The sequence below is a fragment of the Panthera leo genome, chromosome D2, assembly GCF_018350215.1.
Source record: "Panthera leo isolate Ple1 chromosome D2, P.leo_Ple1_pat1.1, whole genome shotgun sequence".
Lineage (NCBI taxonomy): Eukaryota > Metazoa > Chordata > Mammalia > Carnivora > Felidae > Panthera > Panthera leo.
The window spans coordinates 4,768,660-4,782,453 of NC_056689.1; the positions used below are offsets into that span (position 1 = coordinate 4,768,660).

Here is a 13,794-nt window from a genome sequence, read left to right on the forward strand (position 1 = left end):
AAAGTGTCAAGGGTGTACGAGCCACTGCTGACAACTGGCGAGCAAAACATGCATAGTTCTTGACTTTACAGAGCTTATGACTTAGTGAGAGACATGAACCCCACAATCACGTGACTAGACCTACCATGACAAGTACTCACAGAAGAAAAACACATGCAACAATAAAAAGGGATCTGACCTAACTCAGGCATGCAGAAAGCTTCCCTGAAGAAGTGAACATTGAGCTAATATGTGGGAAACCAAGAGGAGCTCATCACGCTAAGCGGGGAGAGACAGGGATTCCAGGTGGTGTGGAAATAGCATCGGCAAAGGCCCGGGGCAGAAAGAAGTAAGAACTGGTGAGGGACGGAGGGAGGAGAAGGAGGCGGCCCAGCTGGAGGGGAGAACAAGGGAGTGGAGCCCACCCAAGGCCGAGGGGCAGCCTTGCAGGCCAGGAGAGGGTAACGGATGATTTTTAATAAGAAGGTGGTGCGACCAGCTTTTCCTTTCAAAGGAGCATTCTTGCTTCAGAGCGAGAACAGAGTGGAGGGAGACGAGGGGAGAGACTGGTGATCCATTCCGAAGGCTATTATAAAGTCCCAGGTGAGAAAGGACACCTTGACCGGGGCGATGGTGGAGAAGAGGCCGGGTAGATGGATCTAGAAATATTTAGGAGGTCAAATAATAGGGCCTGGCGATGCATTCCATGTGGGGGTGAGGCAGAGGGAGGTGTGCTGGGTGATGCCAGTGTGCTGACTTGGGGAAGGCAGAGAACAATGGAGGAAAAACACGATTAAGGACGTCCTAAGAGTTATGAGTTTCAGACTGAGACATGTTCAGTTGGAGAAGACATACATATATACCTATCAAAATCTATACGTGGATGGGTTGATAGAGATATATAAATATAGACAGAGCTCAGAAGGAACTAGACAGAAGTGTGCACGGCACCGGTGTAAAGGTGGCATTTAAAACTAACGATCTGAATGAGACTCCTAGAAGCGGTGATAAAGTCAAAGGAGAAGAGCCCTGAGGCCAAAGTGAACCACAAAGGATTCCAACATAATGACCGGGCAGAAGGACATGTGCCCAAAAAAAGAGAAAGAACGTAAGTGCCTAGAAAGGAAACCCGGAGACGATGATCAAAGAAGCCAACGGATAATGAGTGTTTCAGGGAGTAGCTGACAGAGGCAAGTGCTATTGACAAGTAAGGAAAACGAAGACTGGAAGGTGTCCGTGGAACCCAACAACATTAGAGCCATTACTGCCTTCAAGAAAAACCACGCATGCGGGGCCTGGGGGGGGCCAGGCGGTTGAGCATCTGACTCTTGATTTCAGCTTGGGTCATGACCTCACGGTTGATGACACAGAGCCCTGCATTGTCCTCTGTGCTGAAAGCACAGAACCTGCTTGGGATTCTCTCTCCCTCTCCTTCACCCTCCCTCTCAAAATACATGAATAAATTAAAAAAAAAAAAAAAACCCGGTCATGTGAAATGATGGGGGCGGAAATGGGAGTTTAGTGAATAGGGAGCAAATAGAAGGTGGACGAGTCGATGAAAGAGGGTAGAAGCAGTTCGTTCAGGAAATGTGGCTGTGGAAGGAGGAGTGAGGCAGGGCCATATCTGCAGAGGTGAGATTTTTATTTGGTTTGGGTTTTCTCTTTTTTTTTTTTAATGTTTATTTTGGAAAGAGAGCATGCACACGAGTGGGGGAGGGGCAGAGAGAGAAGGAGACACAGAATACAAAACAGGCTCCAGGCTCTGAGCTGTCAGCACAGAGCCCGACGTAGGGCTCGAACTCAGGAACCGTGAGATCAAGACCTCAGCTGAAGTTGGACGCTCAACCGACTGAGCCAGCCAGGCGCCCCTGGTTTTGCTTTTCTTAATGAGAAAAAACAATAGGACAAATCCATATGAGAGGAGAGGGTGCATGCATAAATAAAAGAAGGGATTATCTATAATGTAAACAAAAATATTTCACTAGAATAGGACTTTTTAAAAGGCAAGGATCTTTGTCTAATCTGCCTACAGATCTCTAGAATCTAAAATATTGTCTTGTTCGCAGTAGATACAAAATAAAGAAAGTAAGGCATGACTGTGTAAGATACCTTAAGAGCTGGGATAGGAAGGAATTCAGTGTGTATGTGGAAGGATTAGCTTTTAGAGGAAGAAGGAAAGCCTTTATATTGTAATAAAAAGGAACATGACAGTATGGGGGCAGATGTAGGAGTATTTCTATGCTTTGTTAAGTTTCTAATACATGGCTTCTGTTTTTTCATTAAGTGAGTCATGACATTGGGGCTCGGACCTCAGTGAGGGGAAAGAGAGGGAGCTGGTTAGAAGGAGACGATGTTTGCAATGGTCATCGGTGGGTGTGTAAGAGATAATACGGTACAATACGCTGGTCATGACGAAGGGCTTTTTGAGGCTGGCGATCACGAATTCGTGGTGGAAACCATCTCCATTTCTGTGACTTTGTGCAGCAGAAGCCAACTGCTTATCAGAAGCAGATACGGAGACAGAAGATGGTTCGTTCATCCCACGGTGCGAATGGAACCCCACAGCATAATGAGAAAACATTAAATTTCTTTTGGAATTATTCAGAAAACTCTTTGTCCTATCTATTGTCACTTTGTCCTTGTCCAAAAGTGGTAATCAAATGATTGTAAATAATTATATAAACAGGCATGAAATAGTTAAGTTGGATACCTCTCCACCAGCTTCTGTAATTAAGAGGACTTGTAATCATAGAGGAGATAAACTAATCAAATACAAATAGGTCTTCCTAGTCATGGAGGAGACTTTTCAAGCAATAATATAGTCAAAGCGACAGCAATGATAACGGTAAAATATCCCGGTAGAAATCCCCCAAAGGCCCGGCCAACCTCCTTCACAGGTAAAGGGATTTCTTGGTAGGCATTCTGGGCTTTTGATAATGGCCCTTGCACATCAACCCAAACAGCTAAAACTTTTCTATTACTCTATTGTTTCTTTAAGTGGTGTTGCTGACCATAGACTCGATGACATATAAATAAGAGCTCTGCTGAAGCAATAACAGATGGTGTGATTAAGTTTAGGAAACGGGCTTAAAAAAGAGCAAGAGAGGCTTTTGTAGTGCAGCACCTCTCATATCTAAACATATGCCATGGATATCTAAATTTTGATTATAGTTTACAGATTTCCTCAGATTATTTGTTAGGACAGCATCTGTATGAGAAGCAGCTTATTACAATTATTATAAAATACTGCTCGAATTTTAGAACTCCACTTTTCACATGGGAATTCATTCTGGTACAAGTTGGAGTGCAATTTTTTTCTTCTAAATAACCTAAATTCCTCATGCTATCACTTGAAGTTTGTTGAGTGTGGCCCCAGATTACCTGTATCAGCATCCCACGGCTCCTTGTTAAAACTGCGGATTTTTGTCCTTCACCCAGAATGCAAGAGTCTCTGAGATAGAGCCCAAGAATCTACTTTAAGCTAGTGCCCAATTATCATGTTGAAGTTGCAGAACTGAAGATTTAAGTCTTCTTCTTCTTAACAGTTGTCATCACCAGTACAATAAACTTTTAAATACTCGGAGGCTGATAGGAAGTCTCTTCCTTTTACCTGACTCTGCTTTTCACAGGCTACCTGGGATCCTGCACTTTCATATTAGCCTCTGGCAAGACATCCTTCTTTACCTTTGTCCGTCTCCAGCTTGCGGTTAATGCTTCACTGGTAATAGGAAGTCTTCTACACATAGAATTTGCTAGAAACGTTACAGAAAAACTTTCCTGCTCGTGGAAAACAGCACCATTTATGTCCATACCAGTAAAGGGAGAGATGAATCATCTAAAGAATTTTATCCATTCAAAAACTCTGGACTGATTTGTTTGATAAACAAATAAACTTGCTTTCTTCTTCCTCAGATGAAGAGTAAAAATGACTAAGTTAAGCAGGTTATGGCATAGTACCTCACTCTGGTTTCCCTGTATAAATGGAGTTAAAACAGAACTAAATTTCAGAGTTTTCTGTTAACGAAGGAACTCACTGAAGGTGTTCTAGTTGATTAAAATTCTCATCAGTTGAGAGAAATTTTTAAAAGATCACAATTTTAAATCCCACAAAATACATTTCACATTAACACCGTATTAAAATCCAATACATGTCTTGATGATTCAGAGTATAATTCAAGCTATTTTATGCATATGAACAAGTTTTCCCATTATCATTGCGTTTAAAAAATTTGTTTCGTAAACTTTCACGTAATTTGAAATCTAGACCAACACACGGGAATGAAAAACCAACAGAATTTGGACTTTTGTTCTTTTCTGACACCAACACACGAACCCTTAATACTATGTCCCAATTTCTATAACTGTAAAATGGAATTGTTGATTAGGGTGCATTTAAATTTCCTGCTAGTTTAAAACTCTAATCTCACTGCCTTTCTGTTTTGTACAGGTGCAAGTGTATACACACACACACACACACACACACATGCCCACACATGCCCGCACATGCACCCACACACCTGTACACACGTGCACACACATGCACATGCACACACGCCTGCACACAGATGCACATACACACACATGCACATGGACACACACCCACACACGCACACAGGTGCACGCACACCCCCGAAGACACACACGCACACACGTGTACACACACACACGTGTGCTCACATGCACACACACACGCACCCACAAACACACGCACGTGCACGCACGCCCGCGCACACACAGGCACACCCACACATGCACAGAATTTAAACACACTAGACTGCAAAGCTCTGCACATGGAATGAAAGACATTCCCCATCAACCTCATCTGTGGATGTTACGATGCTCGCTGCCCATCAGCAATTAAGACTAAAGGTTGCTTTTCCCTCCAATGACTCTAGTCCGGTGTCAGGCTAACCTAAGAAAGAAGACCACAGAAGCCATCGAAAGGACAGGGACTTGCTTTCCAACGCGTGCCTTGCTCTCACATCCTGTGCAGTTGGGGCGAGGGGTGCACGCCGGCCACGCTTGTATGGGACTCATTACCATTTGGAATGCGGCGACCTGACTGAAGTCCTAATAACAACACAACTTGTATCGATGGTTGCAGCCACTCAGGAGCCACAGCCCCGATGCTGTGTCTCTTGTCACTGGCATGCGCCATTGTGAGCGGGGCGGCCGCACACAGCCTGTCTGCTTACTCACAATAACTCCCCCTCCCCGGGGAACACAAAGGCAGACAGCCGCTTTTCTCCTCCTTCCAGCAGACACTGCGAGGGTCTGTTACTTATTATCTTTGGAAGAAAGGACACAGGTTTGCACGGGCAACTTGAGCCTGTATCAGCTCTGAGATCAGAGAAGATGAGGTAGGTCCCTTCTACAAGACAAACTTTACTGTTGTTGTTGCTGAGAAAAGCAAGGTTCACAAACATTCAGCGACTGGACTGGCTTATTCATTTTTACTAACATCTTTATGACCATCTCTTCTGTGGCGAAAAGGAGGCTTCCCTGGAAAGAAGCTGGGGACCCACTGCATAGGAAGGGTTTAGAAAGAGAGTGAAAAAGCTTGCTTCCTGGACCCCAGGAACAGTCACAATCTGAGAGATGCCCCTTCACCTCTAACAGCACAACCTGGAGTGACATTTAGCATAACAGACTTCCTTATTTGCATCGGCCAGTTGACTTTCAAGGAGCAATCACACTATTTGTTTTTAAAGACAAGAGCACAGCATGAAGGAAGGAGTCTTGGGCTGGACTGTCAGAGAGCTGGGTTCGAATCTTAGTTCTGATGCTAGAGAACCCTATGATATTAAGCATATGGTTTAACATCCCTGCAACCTAGTTTCCTTGCCTGGAGGATAAAGACATTCATTAGATTATCTCTAAAGTCTCTAAGAGAAAATTTAGGAAATTGTGGGTCGAAAATACATTAAGCTTATCTTCCTTCTGTAGTCTGATGGATGGAGTTGTAAGTTTCTAATGTTTTAAACTAATACCGATTTACTCAGGCGAACTAGAAGCCCTTCGATTTACTTCCACTTTCCGACCAAATATCTATGCGTCTGAAGAGAAAACTTGTATTTCAACAGGGCCACCTAGGAGCTAGAATGGAAACCAGCTGGAGCACCACACTGTCAAGGACTGGCCTTGGTAAAAGTTCTGAATGTGTCTGTTCGTGATGAAAACCAAAGGGAAAACTGAAATGTTATATTTCCCTTTCAGTGGGTGGAAAGTAGTAATATAGAGAATAAAATAAAGGCACCAACCCAGAGCCTTTCTTCTTTTCTAAGCAGAGCAGCTGTGCGGACATTGTGGAGCCACGAAGGCTGAGTTCCCCAAACCCATCAGCAAAATGCTCATTTGGTCCCGAGTGACGAGCTCTCAGTGGAAGAAAGCGACGTCGAGGGGTAAATCGTGCTGAAAACACACATACGGTCACTGATAGCCCTTGGACACGATCCCACAGCAATGATGCTTCCAAAGAACCGTCCAGAGTCTATCCCCGTTGGGGCTCTGCTAATGGCATGTTTGTTGTGTGGAATCAACCCCAGCTTGCATTTATCTCTTAAATTTTTTAAACCAACATAAACATTTACCGCCATTATTATAAAAGAAGATTCAGATTCATCGTGGAGCCTAGAAGGCTGCTAAGTGTGTGCTATCCTAGAGATGCTGAAGTCCTGGGAAGACTCCTGTGCATCGAATTACAGAGCTTCTCCTAACATACCAGCCACCAGCTCACTCTCTCCTAAAAGAGACTCATCAGGACACTGCATGCCAATATTTACACAAAGCCAACTGCTCTTTCCTCGGTGGAACAGAAACACCCTTCCTTTTCTGACACACAGCTCAGATATCATTTCTTGGAACCTACAAACACTCATCACACATCTACAGTTTAACTTTCCCATCATTTCCTACCACTCTGGTTTACTTATTCAGTCAACCAATTTAAATTTCACGTTTAAATTTCATTCATCCATTTATCAGATAATTGCTGTTGACTTATTGCTAGGGATTTGGGCCTAAGTCACCCCATCCCCCCTCTTCAAATTCTAAGCTAGTTTGTTAAGGGGTACAGCACTCAATGGGGAGTAAAATGTGGTATCACCTTTACTGGAGTCAAGATAGAACTGAAAAATGTGGCTTGAACACAACAAGTTAGATATCTTAATCCCTGCCCCTTAAACTCATGGAATCAGGTAGAGGCAGAGAAGCAGAATGCCAGCTCTTCACTGTGTGGGGAGGGGCAGAAATGTGTCCAGGATGCTTACCCATTTATCACAATCATATCCACCTTGCAGAAATGGACCTCCCACCAATCACCTACCTAAGACTGCATTTAGTTCTTCCTCTTCTATTCTTCCTAGATTACATTGCCTTGTGCCTTTCATTGTTTCAATTCAGCCACAAGAACTGAAAAGTCATCCTGTGAAAATATAAGAGATATTTAGAAAATAATAATAGAATTTGCACAAGTAGGCGAGAATGAGATTTACTAGCCACAGAGTTGTAACCAGGCTCACAGTTCGAAAAAAAGATCCAGAAAAATGTAGAGGGGGGGAAAAAAAAGGAACAAAACTATGTTTGAAGTTACAGCTGTTTCAACTTTGTGTTATAGCTTTCTGGAAACAGGCAAAAAGTTCAAGTGTCATTAAAAAAAAGAAAAAAAAGGAAACTACTAGATTTCCTGGTAGATGAAAATAATAATTGAGAAAGTCTTTGAGTAATAGTAGAAATTGGCATTCACCCATCATTTACAACATATTTCCAATAATATGCTGAGAAGCCACCAAAGTGGCATATCAAAACCCTGTAAGAATTTTTTTTTTTAATTTTTTTTTAACGTTTATTTATTTTTGAGACAGAGAGAGACAGAGCATGAACGGGGGAGGGGCAGAGAGAGAGGGAGACACAGAATCAGAAGCAGGCTCCAGGCTCTGAGCCATCAGCCCAGAGCCCGACGCGGGGCTCGAACTCACGGACCGTGAGATCGTGACCTGAGCTGAAGTCGGACGCTTAACCGACTGAGCCACCCAGGTGCCCCGACCCTGTAAGAATTTAAAAAAATTTTTTATAACATTTATTTATTTTTGAGACAGACAGAGACAGGGCATGAGTGGGGGAGGGGCAGAGAGAGAGAGGGAGACACAGAATCGGAAGCAGGCTCCAGGCTCCGAGCTGTCAGCACAGAGCCCGACGCGGGACTCAAACTCACGGACCGCGAGATCATGACCTGAGCCGAAGTCAGACGCTTAACCGACTGAGCCACCCAGGCGCCCCAATCCTCTAAGAATTTAAAAATCCCCTATTTAAGATCCTTGTTATCAAACCTATAGTTTTGCAGAGTTTTTGATTCAAGGTGTTTTCATGTCCATTATCTCTCACTATGACCACAGCTGCCCAACAAGGTAGAAGGGCAGGGGTGCAAAGACTACACTATCCACCATATTTATTCTCTTCTCCTGTCATAACAGGACCTTCCATTTTTAGCTGGACTTACTGCAGTCTAAAATGAAGACCCCATTTCCTGTATTCCTTTGAGTCAGATATGCCCAGGCACATAAGGCCTGACCAATGTAGTGTGTACGCTTTCTGGGAAGTGTCCTTGAATGCCATGATCTAGTTATCTCCTCCCCTTTCTTCTTGCTGACTGAACAGCAAATGGAATGGCTAGTGCTCAAGCAGCCATCTTATCTTTGATCCATCATGACCTTGGGATCAAAAATCACATAAGACAGGGGCGGCTGGGTGGCTCAGGCTGGGTTGAGCGACCGACTTGGGCTCAGGTCATGATCTCACAGCTCGTGAGTTTGAGCCCCGTGTTGGGCTCTGCGCTGATAGCTCGGAGCCTGGAGCCTGCTTTGGATTCTGTGTCTCCCTCTCTCTCTACCCCTAACCCACTCGCATTCTGTCTCTGTCTCTCTCAAAAATAAATAAACATTAAAAAAAAATTAAAAATACATCATGTAAGACGGAGTCATGAGATAGAAGCAGCCTTGACTCCTGACATCATGCAGCCATCATAAAAGCTCAGAACTGCTTACTTTCTGGCCTTTTGCAGGAGAGAGACATAAACTTCTCATTTGAGCCATTTTTGCGTGTGTTTTCTGTCAACCGAAACCAAATATAATTCCAATACAGATGGGTGGAAAGTTCACAATCCCTACACAGGAAAAATACAATGCAGAAGATGTACATTATGTGACACACCAATGGCACCCGACGCAGGTTCCCATAACCAACCTCATTCATATGTTTTCAGCAACATATCAGAACATTTATGTTGAATGGGATAAATAAAACTATAATAGGTTCTCATCACTTCATGACTGATTTTGCACATAAATCAGTACAGATTTGGTCAAGTTCCACCACCAAATGAATATCAAAAACCTTTTACTTTTCCGAGATTTGAGGACTTTAGTATTGTGCCAAAAGGATCATATTATCTCGTTTCTACAGGTGAGTGAGCTAAGGTGTAAGACATTGAGTAACTTGCTTCCTATTACATGGTGAGATCAAAGTTAGTGTTAAAATGTCCTGACTTCATCAAGGGTCCTTTTCATTGCATGATGCACATTTCTGTTTTTTCCCAAAGTCCTCATTCATATATTTATCCATTTAAAAAATATATGACTGAGCACAGCCCATGTGCAAAGCCCATCCTGTAGGAAGTATATCCTAGGGAGTATCTTAAGGCCATGATTCTCATCAAGGGTATGTGTATGCTGGTTGCTACAAAGTCACAGTATAAATATGAAACATACGTTCGTATAAAGACTTGCACATGCGTGTTCACAGAAGCTTTATTTATAATATCCCCAAACTGTAACCCAAATGTCTATCATTAGAATGTGTATCACTCTACTATATGGTATATCCATACAATGGAATAATACTCAGCAACAAAAAGGAATGAACTATTCATGCTCTAACATGGGTGAATCTCAAAATCATCATGTAGGGTGAAAAAGAAGAAAAGAGCACATACCGTTTGCTTTTACTTATATACAACTCTAGAAATACTGACTAATCCAAGGTGACGGAAAGTGGAACAGTGGTTGCTTGTGGGGAGAGGTGCCCAGGGGCGGAAGGGAGGGATTACGAAGGGCACATGGACATTCCTGAGTGATGGACAGGTCGACTATATTGATCGTGAGGATGGTTTCGCAAATACATACGTAAGTCAAACCATCAAACTCTACACTTAAAATGGGTGCAGTTTTCTGTTGATTATACATTAATAAATCTGTTCTAAAAGGATGGAACAGCTTCCTGGAGTATGACTTTTAAAATTTTTTTTTTAACATCTATTTTTTAGAAACAGAGAGAGGCAGAGCATGAGCAGGGGAGGGGCAGAGAGAGGGGGAGACACAGAATCCGAAGCAGGCTCCAGGCTCCAAGGCATCAGCACAGAGCCTGATGCGAAATCATGACCTGAGCCGAAGTCAGACACTTAAACCGACTGAGCCACCCAGGCACCCCAAGGGGTATGACTTTTATCAAGAGGCTCAAAAGGGAAACGCAAGGGCTTGATTAGACTTTTTAAAAATATGAAAACAACAAAAATACCATAATATATAAAGTAAAACTGCATCCCTTCTCAAGATGAAAACGAGATGTCAAAATTGAACGCTTACAGTGGGCTAGGTCTAGCTAACCCCTTCAGATACCCCAGAATCTGGTTATTTTCACTCTTCTCTGAAGTTTGCAGAGTCTGGTGGTAAAGTCTGAAACAGTGCTTCCAAGGGGTTCACAAGGTCATACAACAGATGTAGAAAGTCCCCAACACCTCTAACATACCACTGCCTCCCTGTTTCCTGTGGTTTTAGTTCAACCGGTGCATCTTCTCACATCATGGACATCTTGCCTATTTCTATTTAGGAGTGCTGGTCATTTACAATCCACGGAGTAAGCAGAGGAAGTCTCCCTCATGCTACAAGAGCTGTACAATCTTTGGACATGGGGAGAGATACCTATATTTTTGTCCCCAATATTTTTTTTCCCTAAAGAATCACAGGTCAAATGTGAGGAAACTCTTGAAATACTCAGCTGACACTGTGGAGGCCATAATGAGTCCTCCTGATCCAGCTGAATAATCAGGAACATAGGGATTCATCAGGAATTTCTGATTTTAGTCAGATGTTTCATATGAAGAATGTGTAACCTTCTTGATGGGAACACTACCGTGATTCTATGAAGTCCTAGGTTTTATAAAAGCAGAATTTAAAAAATTCAAATAAACTCATACCGTAACCATAGGAGCCAACTCCCCTCCAGAAGGTGGTATATATTAGTATACAAAAGAGGCTGGGGGGGGGGGGGTAGGGGGGAGTGAATGACAGAACTTTCTGACTACTCACGAGAAGGATCCTCAAATCCAAAAGGGTTTAGAAAACATCATTCAGAGGTCATTGAAAGCCACGTTAGCAGAAAAAATGATAGAATGCCTAGTCACCCCAAAACATTGAGGGTAGAGTCCAAATTAGTTCATCTCAGGGTACTTGCTTGATACGGTCTTGGAGATCTTGGTAATCTGGGAGAAATCTCTGAGAGACAGTGGAGAAAAATGGAGGAAAATTTTCTAATCTTCTGAAAAGGGAACAGATAAATTATGGAAACTATGGAGAAGCAAGAACAATGTTTTTACCCCAGAAATACTGGAACCAACTGCTCAATGGGGTCTGTGACCATTTTAGAAAAAATGTTATTAAAATGTAGCATATACTCATTAACAATTTCTGTCTAAAACTATCTCAGTTTCATCTCATACTAAGTAAGACAAAGATGTGTCTGGGCCATGACAGAAAGTATCTTCAATTCATTCCAATTCAACAAATAACAAATCCATCAAATGAAACAGCATCTTGTTGACAGATGAGGTGAGGACACAGGGGGGCTGTTTCTTGTACCACATGAATCCTAAGTGGGGTCTCTAGTTGTTTTCCACAAGACTGTACTTGGAGAAAGCCTCACACTTAAAAGAAAGGCAAGGCTTAGTATAAAAGTTAAAGTAAAAAATAAAAAAGTTAAAGCAAAGACAATAATAAACTGAAGAGGATTATGGGCAGGAAGGGAAAGGTTCTGGAAACTATTTCAAAGACGACTAGCTGTAATAACTGAAAATGTTTTACATGCAAAGGAAAATATTTAGATGGAGCTTTTAAAAACTATTTGAACGTATGTTACATTGATGAAGGAAAATGCTTATGTTTTGCTCTTCCAAAGGGCATAAACAGGACCAGTAGTTGGAATTTACGATAGCACTGATTCAGGTCCGATATGAGAAAGAATTTATAACAATTGTAAATACTCAACAATTGATTTTTTTTTTTGCTTCAAAATTATATCATATCCTTTGACAGTCTTTCAATATTTCAGTGTTCAAAATAAGCATGCCTTTCACAAAGGATTTCTTTAAAAAACTTTTTTTTAATGTTTATTTATTTCTGAGACAGAGAGACAGAGCATGACAGGGGGAGGGTCAGAGAGAGAGGAAGACACAGAATCCGAAGCGGGCTCCAGGCTCCGAGCTGTCAGCACAGAGCCCGACACGGGGCTCGAACTCACAAACCGTGAGATCATGACATGAGCTGAAGTCGGTCGCTCAACAGACTGAGCCACCCAGGTGCCCCAACAAAGGATTTCTACCTCAGAGAATTCATGCTCAAGCTTTAACACACACATTTTCTTTTTTTTTTTAATTTTTTAAAGTTCATTTATTTATTTACAGAGACAGCACACGAGTGGGGGAGAGGCAGAGACAGGGAGAGAGAGAATCCCAAGCAGGCTCCACGCTGTCAGCAGGCTCCGCCTGACGTGGGGCTCAATCCCACGAACGGTGAGGTCATGACCTGAACTGAAATCAAGAGTCGGAGGCCTAACTGACAGAGCCACCCAGGCGCCCCGACACACATTTTCAAAGACATGTGCACCAATACACAGTTTGAAGCACTGTTTATAAAAGCCATCAAAATACGTTACTTTCAGAAATCCATACACAGGCATGGTAGGTGACAGCTGCTAAGAATAAGGGAGATCAGGCAGGCCATGTCATTATCAAGTACAATCAATTACAGAACATTATGCCAAGTTTGATCTCATTTGTGTAAAATTAAAAGGGTATTTGTATTTTACATTATGTGTTTATATATGCACAGAAAAAGTCTAACGTGTAAGAATCATTGTGCTTTTTTTAGACAAACTGGGAACCTAGAAGAATTACTTTCTCCTTTACAACTTTAGAGATAGTTCCACTTTTTCAAAACCATGAATGTACATTACTTTTTAAACATGTAAACTAATTTTAAAGTCACTGCTTTTGTTATTGAAAGTCTAATCTAATTATATATATATATATAGATATATATATATATCTATATATATATCTGCTGTCATTATACCTATATTGCTATATTGTATCTGTGTTATATATAATTATCGTATCTAATATGATGATCTAATTATTAATTATTATCCACGACATTATATTTCAGAGGATCTGTTGTTTTGCCAAGAGGACCAGGATCGTCTGCAGCTTTCTAGATGTGGACTCTGACTGAACACTTAACATCTCTGAGCCAAACATTTCTTTTCTGTGATGTAAGGAGAACTGATGAAGCAGAATGAGGCTTAAATGAGACCCAACTGAGAAAGAATGATCTGTTTTACTTAATTGTCCTAACAAGAATTTATTTAATGTGTATTAAGCTTTCAAAGGCTTATTAGAACAGTATACCCTGGAGACGAGAAAGAGTCATTTTAATTCTCCAAACCTCCCCCATTCAGCACCTCGAATTTGATCATTCCCTTACAGGC

The 13,794-nt window shown here is 42.0% G+C and overlaps 1 long non-coding RNA gene across 1 annotated transcript in view; it reads right to left on the bottom strand.

The window, feature by feature from the left end:
• LOC122202807 overlaps window positions 1-13,794 on the bottom strand; it is a 66,280-nt gene that overhangs the window by 44,659 nt on the left and 7,827 nt on the right. Inside the window, exons 2-3 of the long non-coding RNA XR_006194891.1 lie at window positions 9,021-9,139; window positions 7,304-7,402 (exon numbers count right to left, since the gene is read on the bottom strand). This is a non-coding gene — a long non-coding RNA (uncharacterized LOC122202807). The remainder of the gene's footprint in view (window positions 1-7,303; window positions 7,403-9,020; window positions 9,140-13,794) is intronic.